Source organism: Ctenocephalides felis, unplaced genomic scaffold (assembly GCF_003426905.1).
Source record: "Ctenocephalides felis isolate EL2017-DRISC unplaced genomic scaffold, ASM342690v1 CF-g0.4_SCAFFOLD_01170, whole genome shotgun sequence".
Taxonomy (NCBI): domain Eukaryota; kingdom Metazoa; phylum Arthropoda; class Insecta; order Siphonaptera; family Pulicidae; genus Ctenocephalides; species Ctenocephalides felis.
The window spans coordinates 78010096-78034611 of NW_020537324.1; the positions used below are offsets into that span (position 1 = coordinate 78010096).

Consider the following 24516-nt stretch of genomic DNA (forward strand, 5'->3'; position numbering starts at 1 on the left):
TTATGCACAGAATTTATGTACAAATATAATAAATATAAAATAATTATAAACATAAAGGTAATTTCAACTGTCATCCACCCAGCTAATACAAAACTAAGGGGCTAATTTTTATTTAGAATTGAAATTTCATAATAAAACTATGTTATGGTATGAGTTTTGTAGTAACAAAATGTCAAAAACCTATGTATCTTTTTTATGCGATCAGAAGTTTTACACATAAAACCTAACCTAACCTAACCTCACTTACACTTGAAACAAAAATTTCATATTACAAAAGTGCATCTTTCTGATGTCTCATTGACAAGAGTTAGGTTTTTCGAGTAAAACGCAAAAACAAAGATTTTCGACAGTTTGTTACTAATAACTCATACAAATATAGACCCGTAACATAGCATTACTATAGCATTTCTATTTTATCCGAAAATTGACTTCTGAGTTATGTTTAAAAAAATAAGTATATAATAATAATAAATTTGATAAATCCTTCAGCCTTCTTCTTCAGTATATAACACTATGAGAATGCAATATGTGTAAATAAATAAATATCCAGCAAAATTATTATATATATATATATATATATATATATATATATATATACCTAACAAACTTACAAAATTACAAATGCACAATTAAACAAAAAAATCTACAAAAATGATATAAAAATAATGTATAAAATGACAAGAATAAAAATAAAATTAAATGTAGAAAACTTGTTATATGATTTATTTGTTATATGATAAAATAGTTGTTATGATTTAGAAAACACTCAAGACAAAATATTTGTACAGAACAGTCATATTTTTGAAAAAAAGAGTTAATATTTAATTTATTATTTTTTTATTCCTTGCAAAAAAATTTCTATGTTTTATTATTATTAATTATCTACGTGTCTATATATAACTTTGCTTGTTTTATAATTCTGTAAGTTCACTAGCTTTTTTACATACTGTATCATATTTTTGTTATGAATTTTAGAATGTATTATTTGTTGTATTTTATTTTTTATTTTGATGGTTAGCACAATATTTTAGCCATTTATTTAGCAAATAAAAATATTATATTATAGTTTTTATGTTGCATTTAGTTTTATTACCTGAAGAAGAGTAAAATTAGGACTCGAAACGCATGAAAGACTTATTAAACATTTTTTAAACACGTTTTTTTCAATAATTGGATGTCTGACTGTTGAATTTTCTTTGTTTATAATTATAATATATATATATATATATATATATATATATATATAATAAAGTATATCTATATACTAAACTGTTGTATCAAAAAGCTTGTTACAATATGAAGCAATTGTGCAAAATCATTTTTTCTTAAACAATTGCATAAAAATCTTCAAAATTGTATAAACTTATACATATGCATCGATAGAACTTAAAGCCACATATATAAATATCCAATTTGCATTTATAAATTCAAAATTTTAATTCTTTTAATAAATTTATCTTCTTGGAAATTTTACTTTATAAATTTATAACTCGGTTAATAAGATTATTTTTTTGCAAATTTTTAATAAATTTAGATCTTATGTTGATTTATAAATTCAAAATTCTGAGTTTGATAACAAATTTTTAGTGAAATTTCACTTGCAAAAAAATGTGTAATAAAATCAAATCATTAACTTCTATATTAAACTTTGTAATTTTTTTTCACTTTTAAACTGATAAAATATCTTGTATCAATTAATTTTTGCACTTTAGTCAATACTAATAATACAATCAATTAAATTAATTTACCACATTAAGTTTATAATTGCTAATTTGAATATAATTATGTATATTTCATTCTAAATAAAAACTGATTTGTGTTAAAAATGCTATTAAGATTATTTTCCAATAAGACAAAACTATATGTGGCTCTAAATTCTACCCCAACAGCTGTTTAGACAAAAATTCATATATATCTTTTGTTTCTTAAATAATAACCTTTCACGCTTCCTACTTTCAGCAAAATCATATTTATATAAACAAATACTAAATAAACAACAAAAAGCACCACCTTTCATCTTGTTGTTGCCATTAAAACTAAATTAAATTAAAAAAAATACTAAGCTTCCTTATAAAAATCAACATTACCATTCTTTTACGATTCCAATATGGTATGACCATTATTTTTGGTGTGCTCCAATATACCTTGGTCTAATTTGCAACTTTTGGTTAAAATTTCTTGTTCTTCGTCCTGTGAACTGGTATTGTCGTCCAGGGCAGAATAGTTGACAGCGTTTGTGGATGCATCGTCTGAATTCTCAGACTCGAAGGACGATATTTGCTTTTGTAGAATAGCAGATGGTGATTTGGTGTCGATTTGAGGATCTTCGGAGGAGACATCGTCACCGTTGAGGGGAGGCTGATTTGATTCGGTAGCCTGGGGGAAAAAATTGTTAATTATATATATATATATATATATATATATATATATATATATATATAAAAATATACTAGCTGACCCGGCAAACACTGTTTTGCCATCAAAAATATTTTGCCGCATTGCAGAAGTTCTTATAATATACATGATATATTAATGATAATGTTATATTTTTATTATCTTAGTGTTCCGTTTATTTTAATTTTATTTATGTCAAATAGTGAAATATTTTTTTTAATCAATGAATAAATTAGATTTTAGTCTGAATCAACGCAGTACCGTTATCTAAAAATATAATACTTTTAATAAATATCAAATTTTTTACTTTTGCATTTAATTTAAAAATATAGAATGTCAATTTCATATATCCAATGTGCACTAAATGTTTAAATGCCAAAATATTTCCTTCTTGGTCGAAATTTAATATGAAATAATTTATATCTATAATTTGATTGCCAATATTGCCTATAACATAACTTGGAATAATTAATTTATTTGTATCTTATTGAAGTCGTTAAAAATTCATTTTTTTGAAACTGTCAGAATTTTGTTTATGATTAATGTTAAATTTAATATGTCGCTTTTTTATTGTGATCTATAATGTTTTAATCAATTATCATATAAATTTTCGACTATAAATTCATATTCATACTATCCCTGAAACTAACATAGATAAAGTTCTGAGAAATCCGAGTTCAAATCTATAAAATGTTTGATTTTTGGCATTTTTATTAATTTTTTTATCAATTTTCGTACTGTAAAATATTGGATGATCATTTAACAAAATTGTGATATTTAGACTATAATTTTAGATGAATATACTATCTATTTTGGCATAGGAATTAGTTTTTTTTTTATTTGAAATCAAGTGAAACATAAATTTATTGATTTGATATTTTTCCATAAATATCCGATTTATGACATTGTTTTCAATTATTTTTAATTTATTTTGAATTAGCAAATGTCAAAAAATATTAAAATATGCATTAAATATTGTCTATAAATAATATGTCATTTTATAAGTATTATTTATTACTTTGGTGCTCGATATGGATATGACAAATAGTTAAAAACTTGTTATAATTTTCAAAATTATTTGACATTTCATGCTCCCAAAATTAATTAATTCACTCGCATCATAGCGTTTTGTTTGTGTCATTTTTTAAAATTAATAAATAAATTAGATTTTAGTCTCAATCAACGCAGTATCTTTATCTAAACATAAATTTTTTATATAAATATCAGATTTTTTACATTTGCATTTAATTTAAATAGTTAATATCAATTTCATATATGCAATATGCACTAAATTTAAAAATGTCAAAATATTTCCTTCTTGGTCCAAAATTAATATAATATGATAATATTTATTTTACAATAATGTTTTGTATCTATAAACTGCTTGGCAATATTGCCTATAACATAACTTGGAATAATTAATTTATTTGCTTCTTATTGAAGTAAGTCGTTAAACATTTTTTTGTGAAATGTCAAAATTTTGTTTACGATTAATTTTAAATTCAATATGTCGCTTTTTTATTGTGATCTCTGATCTATAATGTTTTGATGAAGTTTTGGTTTCCAAAATAATTTGGTAAGCCAATCAATTAAATCTAAATCGTAAATCTATTTATATAATTATTTTCATAAGTACTGACAAAGGACATTTAATTTTTTTTACATGTCAATATTTATTCAAATTTTTAAGCATTGATTTTTAATTAGATTTAAAACTATTAACAGTGATTTTGAATATAGCATTTCATCAAATTTGGATTTAAATGTTGGATATTTCTACATATGTACATGTTTTTGAATTTTATTTTTTGAACTGTCAAATTTTTTTTTTCAAAAATCATAAATCTTTTTTTCTCGAGTTTTCCATAAATTTTGACATTTGTCATTTTAGTGTTTTGTTTTTTTGGCCATTTTCTGTCAAAATTTTTAGAAATTTATAAAAATTATATATTTATATTTTAAATTTACTTTTCAAAATTTCCTATAACTTAAGTTAGATATATATGCACACGTTGAGCCAATAAAATTTAAAATCGGTTCAGTAGTTTGGGCGTCCATCGTGAACCAACATCGTGAAACGAGGTTTACATATATATTAGGTTGTCAAATATCTCCCTTCCGCTTTTTTGCTCTTGGTTTATAATACAAAAAGGCGGAAGGGAGATATTTGACAACCTATTATATATATATATATATATATATATATATATATATATATATTACAAATTAATTACTTTACCTCCAAACAGCTCTCCACCTTATCACCTTCGTCGACTTCAACTTCTTTCTTCTCTTCACTGTCTCCACCACTGGCAGCAACGTTTTCCTCCGAACCAACACTTTGGTCTTCCTTCATCTCGACATCCAATTGCTCCCCATCCTGCTGCACCTGCTCCTCCTGTTTACTCTTATCGCCCTGCGACTTCTTCTCACTCGGCCTCAGTACTAAATATTGTAACAAATCTGATAAAGATATGATGCCGACTACTTTCTCTGACTCGTCGACCACTACTAGCCTGTGCACCTGGGTAAAAGAAATATAATATAGAGTCTATATTCTATATTATGTATATTCTATATTATAGACAGTGCTGGATTTACAGTAGGGGCAATCGGGGCTACTGCCCAGGGCGGCAAAATTTGGACAGTGAGAAAAAAATTCTATACGATATAATCAACTTTTTTTAACAACATTTTTTATTTCAAGAAATATAATTAACAAAACATAATACGATTGCAATGCAAAATTTGGGTTGAAATAACCGATAACTAAAATTTATTATTTTGCCTTGCCTCCCTCTCCGAACGTAAATTATCAAATTGGTTAATAAGTTATCAAATTTGGCAATTTGGCTAATATTAGGTTGTCAAATATCTCCCTTCCGCCTTTTTGTATTATAAACCAAGAGCAAAAAAGCGGAAGGGAGATATTTGACAACCTATTATAAAGATCCATTAACAAGCTGAAAGTTTAACAAAAATATGTTCTTCAGTTCTCGAGCCCTCCTAAATTGACGAATTTGTGCACTTCCAAGCTTATAGCGTCGAAAAAAATTTAACCTAGAGACTCATGGCATTGTGCCTTAAGGGGCACAACTAGTGTAACCGCCTAAAAAAAGGTGATTTTTGGGAATTTATATTACAAAAACTACTTTATCAATCATTTCAAAATTTTAGAAATATATTTATACATGCTTTAAGAATACATAGTAAAATTTTTGAGGAAAAAAATTAAATATTTTTTAAGTTATCGTCGATATCCAACGGCGCGACAAAAAATAGGCCCTTAACTGCTGCAGTGATTCCGGCCTTTTACGTGGATGAAATAAAAAAAAAAAAAATTCTCGTTCTAGATAATATTGTCTGTAAAGTGAACTACGATAAAAAAAAAAATCAAAAATTGGCAAAATGGCAGTGTTTTAAAAAAAAAAGTCGAATTTTACCCAAAATTTTGGTCGTTTTTCGACTGCCAAATTTCGATTTTTGATCCGATCAAAAAATAGATACTTCATTTTACGGAGAACTATATACAGAACATGTAAACAAATTTTGATAGTGATCGGATCATTCGTTTTTGAATAATCACTGCAGCAAATTCGTAAAATGCTGTTTCGAGAAAAACGCGTTTAAAGATAAGATGATCGTTGTACTATATACTATATGTATAATTTTTAAATGGCTGTAACTCAAAAACTATTTGAGATATCGATTTGAAATCTTAATATGTTATTTTTAAAGGTGTAATCTACCAAAATATGAAAAAAAAACAAAAATCGATTTTTTCAAAATTTCACACTAGCTGTGCCTCAAGACAAATTACTGAAACATCCCGTACTGAAAATTACATTTTATAAAGAGCTTTAAAATTTTTTGAAAAATGAAAAAAAAAGACTTTTAAAGCACGTTTTTTGTATTTTGAAATTTTTCGGAAATTGAAAATTGATGAACTTTTTGTAAAGCAGTCGCACTGCGTAGCTATTTCAGAGAAGAAATATCCAAACTCAATTACCATTTTTCGTAATTGCCTGTACCAAAAACTAATCAGCACGTCTCCCCATCAATACAAATCTAATATTTTTTAATTATTCAAGTCGATTTCGAGAACACGGATCAACCGATTCAAATGATTCAATTCCTATTGATAAGGAGACGTGCTGATTAGTTATTGGCCAAGGCAGGTCCAACTGTTTTGAAGATACGGGCCAAAATGCCAAAAATGATAATTCAGTTTTTGAGAAAAAAAGCGTCCAATATCACTCAAAAAAAATTACAAAATAAATAACTGCTTAAATTTGTGGGGGGGGCAGGTTTAATGGTTTAGATGATCCAATAAAAAAATTTGAAAATAAGACTATAAGAATAAGATTTTGATCATAAGACATATGCACATTAAATTATCAGATATTTTAAAGATATTATAATAATAAGTATACATTTTGTTTACATTTATATGCGTTCTGTAACATTGTTTATCCGTTAGACTGCGACGCGGCGCTTACGCGCTTCTATATTTTGTTCCTACGCAGCTGAAGCAGCGCGATTGCTTTAAAAAAAAGTTCGAAAGTTCGTAAAATTTCAGGGATGAGGCGACATTTTTGTCAGTGCCCCGGAGCGCCAAATTTCTAAATCCGGCCCTGAATATAGAATTGTGATTTGTTATACAGTAGAACTCCAATTATCCGAATTAATGGGGACCGGGACCGATTCGGATAATCAAATATTCAGAGTTTTTTTTAAAATTGCCATTGGAAAGAAAAAAAGTTACGTTTTGATATTGCACTATTTTTTGATTGAATTAAATGAAAGAAACATGACATTTTCACATGTTTTAAATATAAATAAAATGTACTCATGTACAAGTTTAGAAATAAAAATCATTGTTTGTAAACATCTCCGTCAAATCAAAACAAACAATGTGCCTACACTGGCTTTGCTGGTGGGAGAATAATAGCGCACTTAGACTTTTTTTTGGACAACTTTTTTCTGAAAGTGATTCGGATAATCGGCGATTCGGATAGTCGGAGTTCGGATAATTGGAGTTCTACTGTAGTTTATAGTTGTTTATTATTTTACCTCGGCTCTGACAATCCTTTCCATGATTGTGTACAGAGTTTCATCCAGGGTGCAACGTTGTACACCTTCAAACCAGGCATTTCGATGTTCGTTGGCTGTTTTTAAATTTACGTCTAAGTCGTCGTAGGTTTTTTCAGCTGCAAGGTTCTGTACAAAAAAACAATTAGAATATATATTTATAACAACATGTACTAATAATTATATTTTACTTACAATGACATCGAATTTAGCAAAAATATCCACTAATCTCCCTTGAGCATCCACGACTGGCAAAGCTGAGACTCTCCTTTCAACAAATTTCTTCAAAGCACAAATAATACTGGTGTCTTCATCTGCAGTCTCGATTTGGTCAAATGTTCCAATCCTCAACTCCCGAAGAGTCTTTCGCATGTAGGAGGGCTTGGGCAACTCAGTAATCTAAGAATAAAAGATAAATAAATAATAAATATTTATATTTAACTTCCCGTAGGGTAGTTATAGTAATGGGCCGAAAATCGAAAATGAAAATTTTTGCATTTCTCGACGGACATTTTTTTAATTTTTAACTATAACTTGAAAACTAATTATGCGATTTGTTTGCAATATTCAGCAAACTTATAGCTAATAAAATTATCTATATCTTATACTCACACAAAAATTTTGTATCTTCACTTATACTTTTTAAAAATTGCAATCAGAATGCAAATTCAAAGTCTCCGACGCTTTGTGAACACGTTTTCAGATTTATCGATACAACAACCATAGGACATTGTTGTACTTTTTTGAACAGAATTTAGAAACTATAAGTCTGATGTAATTGCGAGACAAATTTATAGCTAGTTAAATTCTGTAAATCTTGTTTTTATACCAAAATCTTCTACAGTTACAACTTTTTCAGTAAAATGCGTTTCAAGTTAAACATTATCCATTTTGTATGAGTATAGCAATTTTGGTCACTTATTTTACTTTTTTAACCATAACTTATAAACTAATTATGGGATTTATTTGCAACATTCGGCAAACTTATAGCTAATGAAATTATCTATAACATGTACTTACACAAAAATTTTGTATCTTTATTCTTACTATATAAAAATTGTAATCAAAGTTCAATTTTAAAATCCAGAAGTCTGTTGAACTCGTCGTATGGGCTTTGCAACGTTTTACTTTGGACACTTTTTTACTTTTTTAGATATAACTCAAAAACTAATTATGCGATTAAGTTGCAATATTTGGCAAACTTATAGCTGATAAAATTATCTATAATTTATACTTACACCAAAATATTGTAGCTTTATTCTTACTATCAGAAAATTGCAATCGATACGCAAATTATAATTTTGAATTTTCGTTATGTTTTACGCTGTACATTTTTTTAGTTTTTTCGGGTTGGTTTCTGAACATTTCGGAATACCCCAAAAAATGGTTTGTTTTGTATGTCTGCATTTTTTCGTCCACGTTTTCGGGCGCACGGATCAACCGATTTGAATGGTTTAATAAACATTTGATCCCCATTGATAGAAAGATGAGCTGATTAGTTTTTGGCAAAGGCAGATTCAGCCATTACGGAGATACGGAGCAAAGAGTGGAGAAAATACAAATCGAGTTTCTGAGAGAATGGAGTATCCGATTTGAATGATCTAAGAAACATTCAATTTGTAATGATTGGGAGAAGGGGTGATTAGTTTTTGGCAAAGACAGGACTCGCCATTTCGGAGATACAGAGCTAAATGTGCAAAAAATGGCAGTTTTTGAGTGAACTAAGCGCCCGATTTAAATGATTCAAAGAACTTTCTGCTTGTTTCAACAAAATAATTGCTTTTGGAAAAAAAATTTTGTTTCTAATTTTAAAAAATTCAAAAAATGACCCAGGCTAAGCACAGTCTGAGCGCCACTCTGGTGCTAATGTTTACCCAAGTGCGTTTAGACTATGACTATGCGGGAGCACTTTTTCAATTTTGTGTAAATCAGGCAACTTTTTTTTTTGAAATTGAATTCGAAATGAAATGACGTTTGTTAATGTTCTGGAGATAAATTGATTTATGATTGACATTTGATTTGCTCAGATACAACAAGATAGCAAAAATAATGAAAGTTACAGTCTTTGTAATAATATATTTGAAAACGTTTAAAATTTCTCGAATATTTCATTACGGTACGGGAAGTTCCAGCAATTTGCCTTAAAGCACGATGCCATACACCACTAGTAATATTTATATTTAGGAATATAATTTATACTTACATATAGGAATAGAAACCGTAGAATCCTTTTATGTGTTAATATATACAGTACATTGCCCGTACTGGGATCTATGACAGGCAATCGATGTATTCTGTTCTCGATTAAAGTTCTAATTGCATCGAATAATGATGCATCAGGACTGATGCTCACTAATGAAGGTACTTGATCCTTCAGGACATCTAGTATAAAATACAATTATTTATTTATATATATATATATATATATATATATATTTAAATATAAATTATACTGACCTCTCCACGTGTCCAACTTGTGCTCCTCCAATTGGTCCATGGAAATCGTAGGCGATTTGTAGTACATTTGTAAAATTTTAATAAAATCTGTTATAGTCAACATTCCAACGAAACATTGTTTACTAGAGTCCCACAAAGGGGCTGCTCGGACTCCTGAAAAATAAAATAAACATACATATAATACAATAATAATAAAAATTATATATATATATATATATATATACTAGATGACCCGACAGACGTTGTCCTGTACCCACATCCGCATTATTTTAATATCCTATACTAATATTTATACCGTTCAGTTAAAAATAATCATTATTGTCTTTCGAATTACTATTTACACTAACATATGAGTGATGTTAAATGTAGAACTGTTTCTGTTAAAAATGATTATTCTCAATTCCCACAGTTAGCATTTTAATTATCCATTTAACAAATATTAAAAAATGTTCAATAAAATTGTATATTAAAAATTATACACTGCAAATTTATTTCCAATAGCTCAATTTATTTTAATGCCAAGGGTTATACAATTCTTCAATCATACCTGTAGATGTGGATGTAAAAATAAATGATTTTTTGTTTATTCACGACTAAATCATTGATTTTCCAAATTTATCACACAAAAAATCATCGTCTGCCTTTCTGATTTATGATCATAGCATAAGACACACGTGTTGAAAATTAAAGTCTTTTAAAAAGTATACCATATTCAGAAAGAATTAATATATAGCACAATATATTGGTATAGGTACAATATCACCTTGGATTTTTCTACCAAAATAATTGCTTCAATAATGTTGCCTATAATTTTTATAATTACGTACCATATTTTAACTGGCTTGTAGTAATTTACAATCTAAATTAAATTTTTTCACTAATTATTCAATATACATTATTACTTAAGTTCATATTTGAAGTGAATTAATTTGTCAAATTTTTGTTCACATGTGCTCTATTCAACCTACGATCAACAAAATTATTGCAGTAAATGGAGAGGAAAAAACGTGTGTCGGAAATAGACTAATCTTTATCTTAAATTCAGAAGTGAAAACAATTTGCACTCCTTCACCACCCCCGGCATTAATTGGATTATAACTCTTTTGATTCTGATTTTATCAGAACTTGTGATACACTATTTTAAAGGTAATTAAATGAGCTACAGCTTTCTCTATCATAAATTTTACCGTAACTTCTCTTATTTTGAAATTGCAAAGAATTGAAGGACTCGAAAGACACTCTGGTTTGACACTATCAATATTCGTGTAACAGAAAAATAATAAAAAGCAATAATTGGTCAGTAAAAGACCTTGGATTTTCATTTATATACCTTTATACGCATCTTTTATTTTTTTAAATAGATTTTTTTCATGAAATTTCATGAGCTTTTTGAAAATCGCTTGCACTAAAGTTATGGTATTTTCTAGAATCCGTCAAGATCTCTTAAACCAAGTTGATTCTAGAGGGAATACGATTATTTTTAATTTTGGTGGTAATTGCGCTCAAAAACTATTTGCTTTAAATGCAAAAAATATTGTATGCGTGTATTATCTGCATGATAGTAGCTCACTCATTTTACACGCAGAAGTACTCATTTTAAAGCTTATTTTGAGTACTATAAAACCCCATTTTCATATCTACCTAATATTTGTGTTAACGTCAGACCAAAAAACAAAAAATGTGGTTTATCAAAGAGCAGCACTTCAATGAAACGGATAATTTGCTTTCATTTTCTTAGAGAAATTCAACTAAAAAGCACTTCATTTTTGTAATCGAAATAAATTCATTACTGTTGTGTAATAAAATCAAATTTTTCCTTTTCAAATATAAAACAAACAAAAAATTTCTTCGTCTTTCTCACGAAACCATCTGGTGGCGAAACGGAGTTCGTCGGGTTTGCTAGTATATATATATATATATATATATATATATATATATATATATATATGTATGTATCACTTACCATTGTACACTAAAGCGAAGAAAGCCTTCTTAACTAACAACTGGGTATCGAAAACAACTAATTTAGCAGACGTAGGTATCAAGTCGTAGCACTTGTGGAACCTGAAGAACTTTACGAAGATCTGGCATTCATCTTCTTCTGCAACAAAAAAAAAACAAAACAAATTAACACATACAAAAAAACCTTTTAAACAAATATACCATTAATTTTAATATTTCCATTACATCAACCTTGTATCAACAATTCAGCGACTTTCGCCTTCCAAGCGTTCGAAATCCTTTCGAATTCCTTGATGGCGTTCCGAGGATGAATTCCTTCATCCTGGTACACGATATTTTTATAATATTTTAGTATAATATTATATTGTTTAGTTTTAATAAATTCGAGTCCTTAGGGTATTCCCCGAGGACTAGACGTCCGGCTTGATCCGTAGAAGCAGAGGGCGAGCATGCCTTTTGGACATCTCGGAGGAGAATTCGGTGGAAAATCACAAAATAATGGTAATAGGGGTAATAGATAGTTGTTTAATTGATAAGCCACTGCTATAATTTGAAAGGAATCAAATAAAACTAGAGAAGAAGTTGTTACTAGTTTGTAAGAAGAGAATCTTTACTGTATCTTGAGGATCTTACTGATGGACAAATAGTATCTACATTATTTGTATATTTAGAATAAAAAAATTCCAATGCAGATTAATATTCGTCAGAATCTGTATGAGACAGTAGTGTCCTGATTGACACTTAACGGCGATTGCGAAACCAGAAAACATGTTGTTTGTTTTGGTGCCAGAAAACTTTATGGGAAAATTATATATACAACAAATAATAACAGAGTTATTTTCTTATATATATATATATATATATATATATATATATATATATATGGAAGGAATGTGCCCCTCAGGATGATAAGAAATGAAAATATGTGAATTATCACCTCAAGTACTTCTTGGAAAATGTCTTAACCAAGGATAAATAGTACTGACAATAGAGATCAAGGACAATGTTAAATAAAATAATTTTTATGACGATGTAGAGGATAAAAAAGGACTCTACTGACGACCAAACTGAATCAAACAAAATAAACGATAAGGTTCTAAAAAGCAAAAAAGTACCGCCGCAGAAGATAAACAAGGAAACTGAGGGACCGATGCTGTATAACATACCAATGTTATGGCAAGGCCATGTTATGAATAATTTTCCACACTAAATATTGACAAAAGCCATGCGGTTGCTGTGCAGTCAGACGTATTTCTCAGGTTGTCACATAAAAAACCTAACCCAGAAACCGCACAAACGTCAAAATAAAACGATCTTAGATAACAGGGTCTTTCTGATTCAGCTTCATAACATACGAGTGACGTTGCAGTTTATGCGTAAAACGCCTGAACGCACAGCAAATACACGACATTTAGACAGTATTCAGTAAGATTCAGTAGCATAATGTATGCAAGTTGGAGTGTAACATGGCCTTGCCATAACATTGGTCAGTTGTGTGTGAATTCCTAAATTTTTATAAAAAGATAAACACAGAATTCCACTAAATATTAAGCTAGAAGACTCAGAAGAATCAAAAGAAAGACTTTACTATAGAGAAAATTTAACTTCAACGTGTAAGATAAAAAGGACTCTACTGACAAACAAATGGAAGACTCTACTAAAGAGCAAAACATATACGAACGTGGAAGATTAACAAGGACATTACTGATGAGCAATCTAAATCTGAAGACAAGAATGAAATTATTGAACAAATAAAAAAATTAATTTGCAAGCAACAAAGTGATTAGAGGATTCTACTAATGAGCAAACTGAATTTTGACTAATAAAATAGGATTACTAATTGTAAGAACTAAATTGAATAGAAAGTTACTAAGATGATGAAAAGAATTCTATTAACGAGAAAACTGGCCCTCGCCATGAGAAGTAAAAAGAAAATTCTATACTTAAGAAAATTAGTTAGCAAACTAGAAAATAATAGAAGGATTCTATTAACGAGCAAACTAAATGTATAGACTAGAGCAACAAAAAAATTACTAAGAGATAGAAAAAATACATCTGACAAAAAACTTCATTAAAAAAATAATAACTTCGAGAATAAAGAGACAAATTCCACTAACGACCAAATTAAGCAACAACGTAGAAGATACAAAGAGACTCTACTGACGAGCAATTTGCCTCTGACCTAATAAAAACAAGATTCTATCTACGGACAAACTTTTAGGCAAAAAAGGATTCTATTAACTGACAACTCAAAAATTTGTACAATATGATAAGGGAATTCTACAGACTGAATCTGAATTTCTACAAGAAAAAAAGATTGCTTCTAACCAGTAAATTTTAAGATCCAAAAAGGACTCTACTTACGAGCAAACTGAATTTCGATATTAGAAGAAAAATAAGATGATACTATTCATTACATTAAAAATCAACCTAGAAGATAAAAATAGGACGCAACTGACGAGCCAACTGAATCTGATACAAAATTAAAAAGGACTCTACTACTGAGCAAGCTGAATCTCGACACGAGAAGGAAGATAATAATAATAATAGGAAATGCTGCTGAAAAGTGAATTAAATATTAATCTAGTCCTTTAAAAAACAACTCTATCTGATACAGAGTGAAAATAAACTGAGGGTAAATAAAATCTCAAAACAAGAAGCCAAATAAAATACTAGCAGTCTAGAAGATGAAATGAACTCTACTAACTAGCAAATTAAATATTAATCTCAAAAGATGAAAAGAAGAAGGAACTCTACTTCCTGGTAAAGTAATTGGGTCATACTTATAAAACTAGAAGGTTTTGATGGACAAAAACCAAGAATAAAAATGTAGACGTTGGACAATTCAAGCAATGTGAAAATTCAAAAAGAATCCAAAGGGAAAATTATTACAAAAAACATATATTTCTGCATTTAGATGCACCAGCTGCTCGTCTAACATTTCTAACAATTGTTTTCCCTTTGTGACAGCTATCAAAAATGGCAACATGTCGCTTGGAAATATCACTTTTATATATATGAACTTTTACATTTTCATTATTATTTCAATTCAAAATTGATGTAATATTTATGCACAATTTGTATTCTAGAATTATATTTATTTTATATAAAGATGCAAAAAATGATGCTGGTTTTCCATATAACATTTGGAAAAAGAGTGTTATTTTTGTGACTGTTTTCTTTTGTATATTTGAACTTCTTTATTATTTTAATCGTAAAATAATACAATATTTAAGAACAACTAACAAGTATTTTAGGTTTATATTTATTTTAAATAAATAGAAATGGAAAAAAATGGTGGTCGACCAATATTTACATTTTTTTCGATATTTGACCTTTTAAGTTTTTATTATTACTTCATGATCAAGGACGAATACTTGTATTTGGTGTTTATATTTATATTTTAATATACTCTAAGAGACATTTTAGATTGATTTTTACACATTTTGGACCGGTGTCAAGCAATTAAAGTCAATAAAGACGCCAAATAATTAGTTTTGGGCAACAGGTACTAAAATAATGTCGTTATAAATTAGAAGTGATGTCTAAAGATTTATTGAACTTGTGGTGGTATTAATTTTAAAATTAAATATACCTATGTAATAGTAGCATTTTTAAAAACTTTTGTTAAACATAATTTATTAACTAACCGTTAATAAATAGGGTAGTTATAGCAATGGGCCAAAAATCGAAAATGATAATTTTTGCATATCTTCACATTTTGAATGTTTCTGAACTTTTTGGCGTTTGTCCGCAATTTTTCATCGTTTTCGGGCGCATGGATCAACCGATTTGAATGATTCAAAGAACATTCGATTCCTACTAATGGGAAGATGTGCTGATTAGTTTTTGGCAAAGGCCGATCCAGTCGTTACGGAGATACGGAGCAAAGAGTGCAGTAAATGGAAATCGAGTTTTTAAGAGAACGGAGCAACCGATTTGAATGATTCAGAAAAACATTCAATTCGTAATGATAAGGAGACGTGGTGGCAAAAACAGATTCAGCCGTTTCGGAGATACCAAGCTCAATGTGCAAATTTGCTCAATACAATAATTGATATAAACGTGTCTTAAAAATTAAGTAGGCTATATATATAAAATATATCCTAAAGTATTTTTTACCAATATGATTGTAGTGTTGTCAGATAAGAGGTGTTTTAAATTAGACTTATCGGTTTTTTAATTCATTTCCGAAGGTAATTTTTATAGATTTAAATAAAATATATTCTGTTACTATTAATATATATTAATATGATTTTTCTTATCATACATTAATGGACCTATTCTCGGATTTACACTAATTTCGTACAAAATGATACTCTAACAATAAGTGTAGTAGTAATTCTCAGTTACATATGGCAATTCTAATTGTAAGAAAATAACTTCAAGAAGTACAAAATTATAGGTACTGGTAAGTGCACTTGTGAACAAAATGATTCTTGTGCTATTTGGAGGTTAGTTTTGCAGCCGTTGACAGTATCAATATCAACTATATAAATAAACATTCGTAAGGAAAAAAATCTCCCTCGCAACCAATTTTATAATATTATTGACAAAGAAAAGGATATATGGTGCACTGTACAATTATATACAAGCAAATAAAATAAGAGTGTAAAGATTAATTATAAATGTATGATGACTAATGTACCTACGTGTATACAAAGTCAATAAATGAATAATAAATAAATTAAAAAAAAACACCATCGATAGAACTTTTTTACAGTTCGAAAAACACATTGACATTCAACATTAAGGAAATATGATTTAACATATAAAAATGTTATGACACGTTGTATTACTTTGATAACTAGCTATATTATCCGAGAATAGACCCATAAACGTACCCAAAACAAAATTACCAAAAACCTATAACCAAAGTACCAAATTTGTTCTCGCTCTCTTATCCTGTACCAAAGATAACAGAGCAAGCTCGTCCGATACCAATTATTAACACGACACTATTTTTTACACATATAAAATTTATATTAATATTTATATTTAAATTTCCACATGTCATTTAATATAAGAATATTATTATTTCATTTATTCGTGCGGACTCGACTGAAAACATCGTCGGTACTAAATAGCAAGCAAATGGCTGATGGTAAATTTTTGCGAGACAGCTGAGAGGAATATAAATAGATTTCGGACGCCAAATTGGCTTCAATGGGCGTACGCAATACACGAATATAAAATGGCAATAAATACACACATTCGGATATATGTTTAGGAGTAAAAACAATGTTGAAATCAGAGACTTGGATGAGAAAAACCATACTGCACGCATATGTCAGTAAATCACAGGTAACCCCCCTACAACACGGTAGTTACGTTCCAGAAAACGAGAGTGTTATGTGAATCCGTGTTATAAGGGACAAAGAACTAGTACAAAAACAGGGGTTACGTTACAAGAATTTAAAAAAAATATGCCACATATCATGATTTTATAATAAATATTTTTAGATTTATTAATTTTTTTAGAAGTAATATACATTACTTGAATTATATGATTTTTTCGTCATAATTAACAAGTAAGTGTTATTCAACATGATCCTTTACTTGCAAGATATCCTCAGCCTTTGAGCAGTTTTCTATACTACCTCTAGATCCGTGCATTATTTTTTGCAAAGAAAAATATATTCGCGATTACTTGCTTTTAGCAAAATAATATTTATATATTTAACACATGTAAAGTAATCCTTAATAAACTTTTATACTCATTTTATTTAAAAAATTGCTTAAGAATTATTTAATACATTATTCGGATAATCCTAGATTTTTTTTTAGATAGAACGTACGCGTTCTAATAATGTACATCAAATTAGTTATCTTTTGCACTAGTTTCAACACATTTATTAAGCTATTGTACGGCGATTTTACTAATTTTAGATTAAATAAAGTTTGCTTTTCATGGGTTTTACAATATTTCTTATTTTATTGAAACTTTCCTCAATTCTTAAACTGTGTTATGCGAACCCGAAAGTACCGTGTTATGAGGGGGATGGTCTCAATTCTTAAACCATGTTAGAGCGAATCCGTGTTATAAAAGTACCGTGTTATGCGAAGGTTACTTGTGTATACAGGGTGTCCCAGAAATCAACGTCAACGAGGTAATAGTATTGATATTAACTGTCCTGAAACAATTTAGACTAGTGGTGTATGGCATCGCGCCTTAAGGCAAGTTGCTAAAACTACCCGTACTAGAATTAAATATTTGTGAAAAAAATTGAGCAAAAATATTTTTGTTAAAAATTAGTAAAGAAATTTGACCCAAAGCACACCCAAGTCATTTTTTGCACATTTAGCCCCGTATCTCCGAAACGGCTAGACATGCCTTTGCCAAAACTAAACACCACTTCTCCCCATCATTACGAATTGAATGTTTTTTTGAATCATTTAAATCGTATGCTCCGTACTCTCAAAAACACGATTTCTATTTTCTGTACTCTTTGCTCCGTATCTCCGAAACGGCTCGAACTGCCTTTGTCAAAAACTAATCAGCACATCTTCCTATCAATAGAAATCGAATGTTTTTTGAACCAGAACCTACCCCTCCTTTCAGGTTAATGACGTTTTATGCTCATACCGGTTTTACGTTTAATGTATAATATATACGTATACTAAGATTTTATTTTTATTTAAAAACCGGCACTTAATTTCAATAACTCAAACTTGATTTTTCAATATTTTGTAAATAAATTTTTTTACCACAAATACTATTTAAGAACTTCATACAAATTGAGAATATATAAACTTTGAGCTCGAATATCTCCTAAGTAAATAGATTCAACATCAAATTTTAAGAGATCTTCTTTCGTCGAATTTTCAATAAAACATTACACGTATTCTAACTTTTCATACGCTTATTACTAAGTTAGAAAATTCTAAAAAACGAATGTAATTTCTCCATGTTATTTCAATAAGAAACTTTTGGCTGGAGTGCGGACTATCTTAAAGTTAATATTAAAAGCTGAAACTTTCAGATAATTTTTTTCTATCAATTTGGAACCATTTGAGTCCCTGGGAGCAAAAAAATTCGAAAATATCCATTTTAAAGACTATCTTAATATATGGATAAATATAACTAAACATGAAAAACTCACCTAAATCTGACAAATTGACTTTTTCCAGGAACGGATCAGCCACAGGCAACTGTAACAAAATTAAAAATTATCATTAAAACCATTTGCCATAAATACAATAATAAATAATAAATTAATGTAATAAATGAAGTTAATTTTAACTAACTAATTATCCTGCTATACTTTAGTAATTAAAATCAGTAACTAAAATAAATACATATATGTTATCATAACTGTTCAGAGCTAAAAAAAACGCTGACAAAAATTTGTTTATTTATAAACAATATAAAAAAAATTATTTCAGCTTTTGTCAAACTTATGTAAGATTTTATATTAAATGTATAATTATTATTATAGCGACGACTTTATATGTCTTAATCAATAAATTTGAACCTATGCGTATATAATACTAAAAAGTGTAATGTAAAATCCGGATAATGTTTGTGCTTTTTGTGCCGAAACGCAATTGATCCATCACAAGAATAACAATATTTATTTTTACAATGGAATGTATGTTATGATACAATAATGTGTAAATAATTTTCCGCATAAATTAACAAATATTATTGAAACTAACATGAACTCGAAGACGATGAAAAGTTTACGTAGTCGTGTCACGTATGATAAAAACAGAACGGTGGCGACGGCGCCACATAACATTGTATGTAGAAATAATTAGATTAGAAATAATGGATATAAAAAAGTAAAAAATCAGTATTTTAAAAAATTATTTTATAAATACAATGTTGAAAATTTCACAAAATTCATATGAAATGTCCATTTATCATTCGTTTGTTACAGCTGGACCGGCTTAACAATTTATTATAATTAGAATATGTACTAATTTACCCCAATTGAGTATTTATCGCCAATTTTGCCTTTTGGCCATTGGCCAATATTTTGATTGGCATCTGTTTGCCGCAACTTTGTTTTGACTGTCGGGAATTCGGGAATCGGTTGGCAATGAACAAAAAGCGTTTCCAACACTTTCCTACCGGAGGAAACTATTTTTAAACCGATAGAACGGCTCTAAATTTGACCGCCAGAAATTGGAATAATAATAAAATTGTTGTAAACGATCAGTTATATATATATATATATATATATATATATATATATATATATACGTCTCAAGAACTTATTATATCAGATTAATTGCTCTAATTGTGAACTCGTTTATATTGGAGAAACTAGCCAAAACCTGAGTAAACGCTTTTCATCAACACAAAAATAACTCTAAATATACCAAACAATTCAAGACCATGTTAACCGAGCATATTAAAAATTTAAACCATAATATAGATTTTTTCAACCCTAAAATTTTACATTCTGAAGAAAACGTTTTTTTTATTTTAATTTTATTCTGCAATCTATAAATATAATTACATTTAGCAGTGAATGCTGACAAGTTGTTTACAATTGATTGTTTACAAATTAGTAGATACCCCCAGTGGCATATCTACTAAAGCTAATATAATAAAAAAAAACTGAAAAAACAAATGGGGAAAAAGCAATAAAATGTAGATAAATAGTAAATGTTGTACAGAAGTATAATAGTTTGTTAAACTATATATTAGGTCTCCAGATATTATTTTTTTCGGCTGGTCTTTCTGGTATAAATGACATGCTAGTTGGTTAGGATGGACGTCAATTCTGTTATTATAATTAATGGCAACCATTGATATATGTTCTTGAATTATAGGTATGTCTATGCTTTGTGGAGGGCGTAATTAAAAAAGATTCGACGAGGGGTTGTTTTTGCAATTGCATAACGACGGAGTCACAAACAAACGATTTGACAATACGGCCCTGAACGAAACAAACACGTGGTTCCTAAATAGCGCATCAACATTTCTTAAAAAATTACAATTACAAGATCCCATCGCTTTTTAAATTTCTCGTAAAATTTGAACAAATGCTGAAAACTGCTTCAAGAATTATGTGACATTTCAATCTTAGACTCCGAATATATATATATTATATATATAATATATATATATATATATATACTATGGTGGTCCTTAATATGGACATTTTCGAATTTTATTGCTTCCAAAAAATTATAGTTAAAACTTATAGAAGATTTTTTTATCAATTTGGAAGCATTTGAGCCCCTGGAACTAGAAAATTCAAAAATGCCCATATTAAGGTCCACCCTAATTATATATATGTATTATATTTTCCTCGATCCACTTACCCTCGAGAGTCCCTGAATAAAATAGCAGCGTGATGTGGATCCAGGGGCTCCGTACGGGGCCTAGGGCTCGCCAGGCCCGCTCACTTCCCAAAGACGCCCGACGCCTCTCCAACTCTTGAGAGGCCCTTCTCATATGCGCACCTGGGAAAAATCAATAGAAAATAAATATATATGGCATATAGTTAATTCAAAATATTCATGTTTATAAGAAATTTTGTGTCGATGGTAAAATGTGCAAGATCGCTCCACCAATATAAGGGAAAAAAGATTCTTAAAATATTATTAATTGTATTGTGAAATTGTGAAAATTACCTAATAATAATTAATTAGACTTCGTATATTGGCTTTATAATCATATAGTTAATTATAAAGCAATACGAGTTTATAATTAATATAAAGTTAAAAATATTTTAGAAAGGATTAAAAATAATAATATAAGTAGCCAATGCAAAGATTTTCCTTAGTATTCAAATAAGATTATTTTTGAAACTTTTTCGAATATAATATATAAATATATATATATATATATATATATATATATAAAATTTAGTATTAATCAATACAATTTACAAAATAAAGAGAAGTATAGAATATAAATTATAAACATAATAAATGATAAATGATGTTTAAATTAAAATAATAAAAATATGAATAATTGAAAACAATAAAAAAAAATTGAAAATAAAAATATATAAAAATAAAAATATTAAAAAATAAAGATATAATAACATTAGAATATTTATATGTAACAATAATTAAAAATATTTGAAAATTAAAATATTAAAAAGATAAAAATGATAATTAAAAATAATTAAAAATAATTAAAATTAAAAATAAATATATAAAAATAATTAAATTGTTAAAAATATAAATATATAAAAATATAAAGACAAAAAATAAATAGAAGTAATAAAAATATATATTAATAAAAATGAATAAAATTATTTAAAATAAATTGAAAATATGATTGATTGAAAATAATAAAAAGAATAAAATAAAAATATATGAAAATAAAAATATTAAAAAATAATTATAAAATATTCAAATATTACAAATATGTATATGTAAAAATAATTAAAACATTAAAATTAAAGTAATTAAAACTAATGAAAATAATTAAAAATAAATAAATCAATAAAATATTAAAAATAAATATATAAAAGTAATTAATTTATTAAAGTATGAGTATATAAAAATATAAAGGCAGAAATAATTAAAAGTATTAGAAATATATTTAATAAAATAAATTAAGATATTAAAATAAAAAAAACAAATGTTTTTATAAATAATAAAAAATATAAAAAATAATAATATTAAAATAAATATATATAAAAATAATTAAATTATAAATTAATTAAAATATACAAAAATATAAAAATGAATTTTATTATTAAAAATAAAAAGAATTAAACTATATAAAATAATTAAAAATACTCTAAATATTGAAACTAAATATAAAAAAATCTTGAAATATATCGAAATAAATATGTAAAATTAAATACGAATATTAAAAAAAATAGATTAAAAATCCGGAAAGTAAAAAAAATATTGAAAAAACAATAAAAATAAAGTAAAAATGTAAACGAAAAATAAAACCTATTTTAGTATATTTTCTGAAAAATAAATTGAAAATAAGTAAAAATCTATCCCTTTATCCTTTCTGTATAAATATTTTTATAAATATCTAATCTTGTTATGAATATAGTTAAATATAAATATAAATCCATAAATATGAATATATAAAAAAAAAGTTCAAAATAAACCTTATTTAGATTTTTCTAAAAAATATATAAAATAACTCTATAAATAAATAAACTCAATCTGATGCATTTTTTAATATTTCGACAATTTATCTCCTATTTCTGCGCCAAAAAACTATTTTAACATCTTCGTGCTAAGTTTTAGTAATTGTAAAAATATTATTATTTTATCCTAAATTTTCAGTATCAACCCCTTTGCATTGACCACTGTTAAAAAATTGTACAAGATCGCTCCAACAAAAAAATAAACTAAATACGAGTCATTATCCTTTATTATCTATCATTTATCCAATACCTTCCTGCAAGATGCTTTCATAAATTTTATACGTAGTATCACAATCATCAGTCAAAAGCTCCTCCCATAATCGACATCTAAACTTTTCGATCTAGATCTGAATTCACCACTGTGCAGATTCGTTCAAGGGCGAAGTCCCTCCTAAACTACCAGCGATATTGCGCTCCGATTCTGTTCCGGGCTTTTGCAACCAAGACTCTTAAAAATCCTGACTTTCTTCCCAAAATGCCTCACCAGTTCCTGGATGGAATGATGGTGATGGTTGTTGCCGTTCCTGGATTTGGGCGAAGCCGATAAAGAGTTGTCTTCGGCTGCCAGTCTTTGGGCAAATGCCGATTGTTCTTGAAGGACCTTGTTTCGTCTGAAGGAGGATATTGTGAGGTCGTCCAGGCCGGGACTTTGCCGGCTGGTGAAGCTTTGGTTGGGCGAATCTGAACCGGAATCGAAGTAATTTTCGTGTATATCGTATAAATGAGGACTGCCACAAGATGAGTCGTTGGAGTTCCTTCGCAAACCCGAGTATTCGTAGGAACTTCTGCGTAAACCCGAGGCACTTACAGTACTCTCATTCATTCGAGGGTCTACGCATCGAATAAACCCCTGAATCATTAGACAAACGCGCCTTTCAGGACTTATTTTACCATCGTTCGTCGAATGCCTTCTGCTACCATACCTGTAACAACCATCATTCGTAGGACTCGGAGTTTTGGCTTCACCACCAGTACCATTCGTGGAATGCCTTCTACTTTTACCACCAAGATTTTTTTCCAAAACTGTCGGAACAGTTTTATTCCAATCCCCGTACACAATCTTACTCTCATTATAAGTATGTCTTCTAACCCTTTGACTGGCAAATTGGAAATTGTGCCTATTGTAGTCATAAAGGGTAGATTTGTGCCTGTCTTCGGCTTCTCGTGATATATCATCGCAATATAGGGCATGCAAATAGGTATCAGAACCATTTAGGGAATTGTCGGAGTCTGGACTTTTGGGGGTTGCCTGGTGGCGGTATAAATGGTGCTGAAGACCGTACATGGTGAGAAAAATAAAGTTTTTCAGGGGTAATTTGACACAGAATAAAGGTCAGAGTAATCACAAAATTTTAGGAGCTATTGTATAGCATTTTGTCCAACAATTGATCACTATGGGTATTTACAAGCTTTGGCAGTATAACTATGTTAATTTCAAAGTCTTTTGATGTTTTTTTTTAAATCACTAATAGTTTACAACACCCCTGTTCAGTTTTTTGTTTCAATCAAAATTTTTAGCAAATAACTC

The 24516-nt window shown here is 28.3% G+C and overlaps 1 pseudogene; it reads right to left on the minus strand.

The window, feature by feature from the left end:
* Positions 1 to 1766: 1766 nt before the first annotated feature.
* Positions 1767 to 24273, minus strand: LOC113367668 (annotated as a pseudogene).
* Between the last annotated feature and the right edge of the window lie 243 nt (positions 24274 to 24516).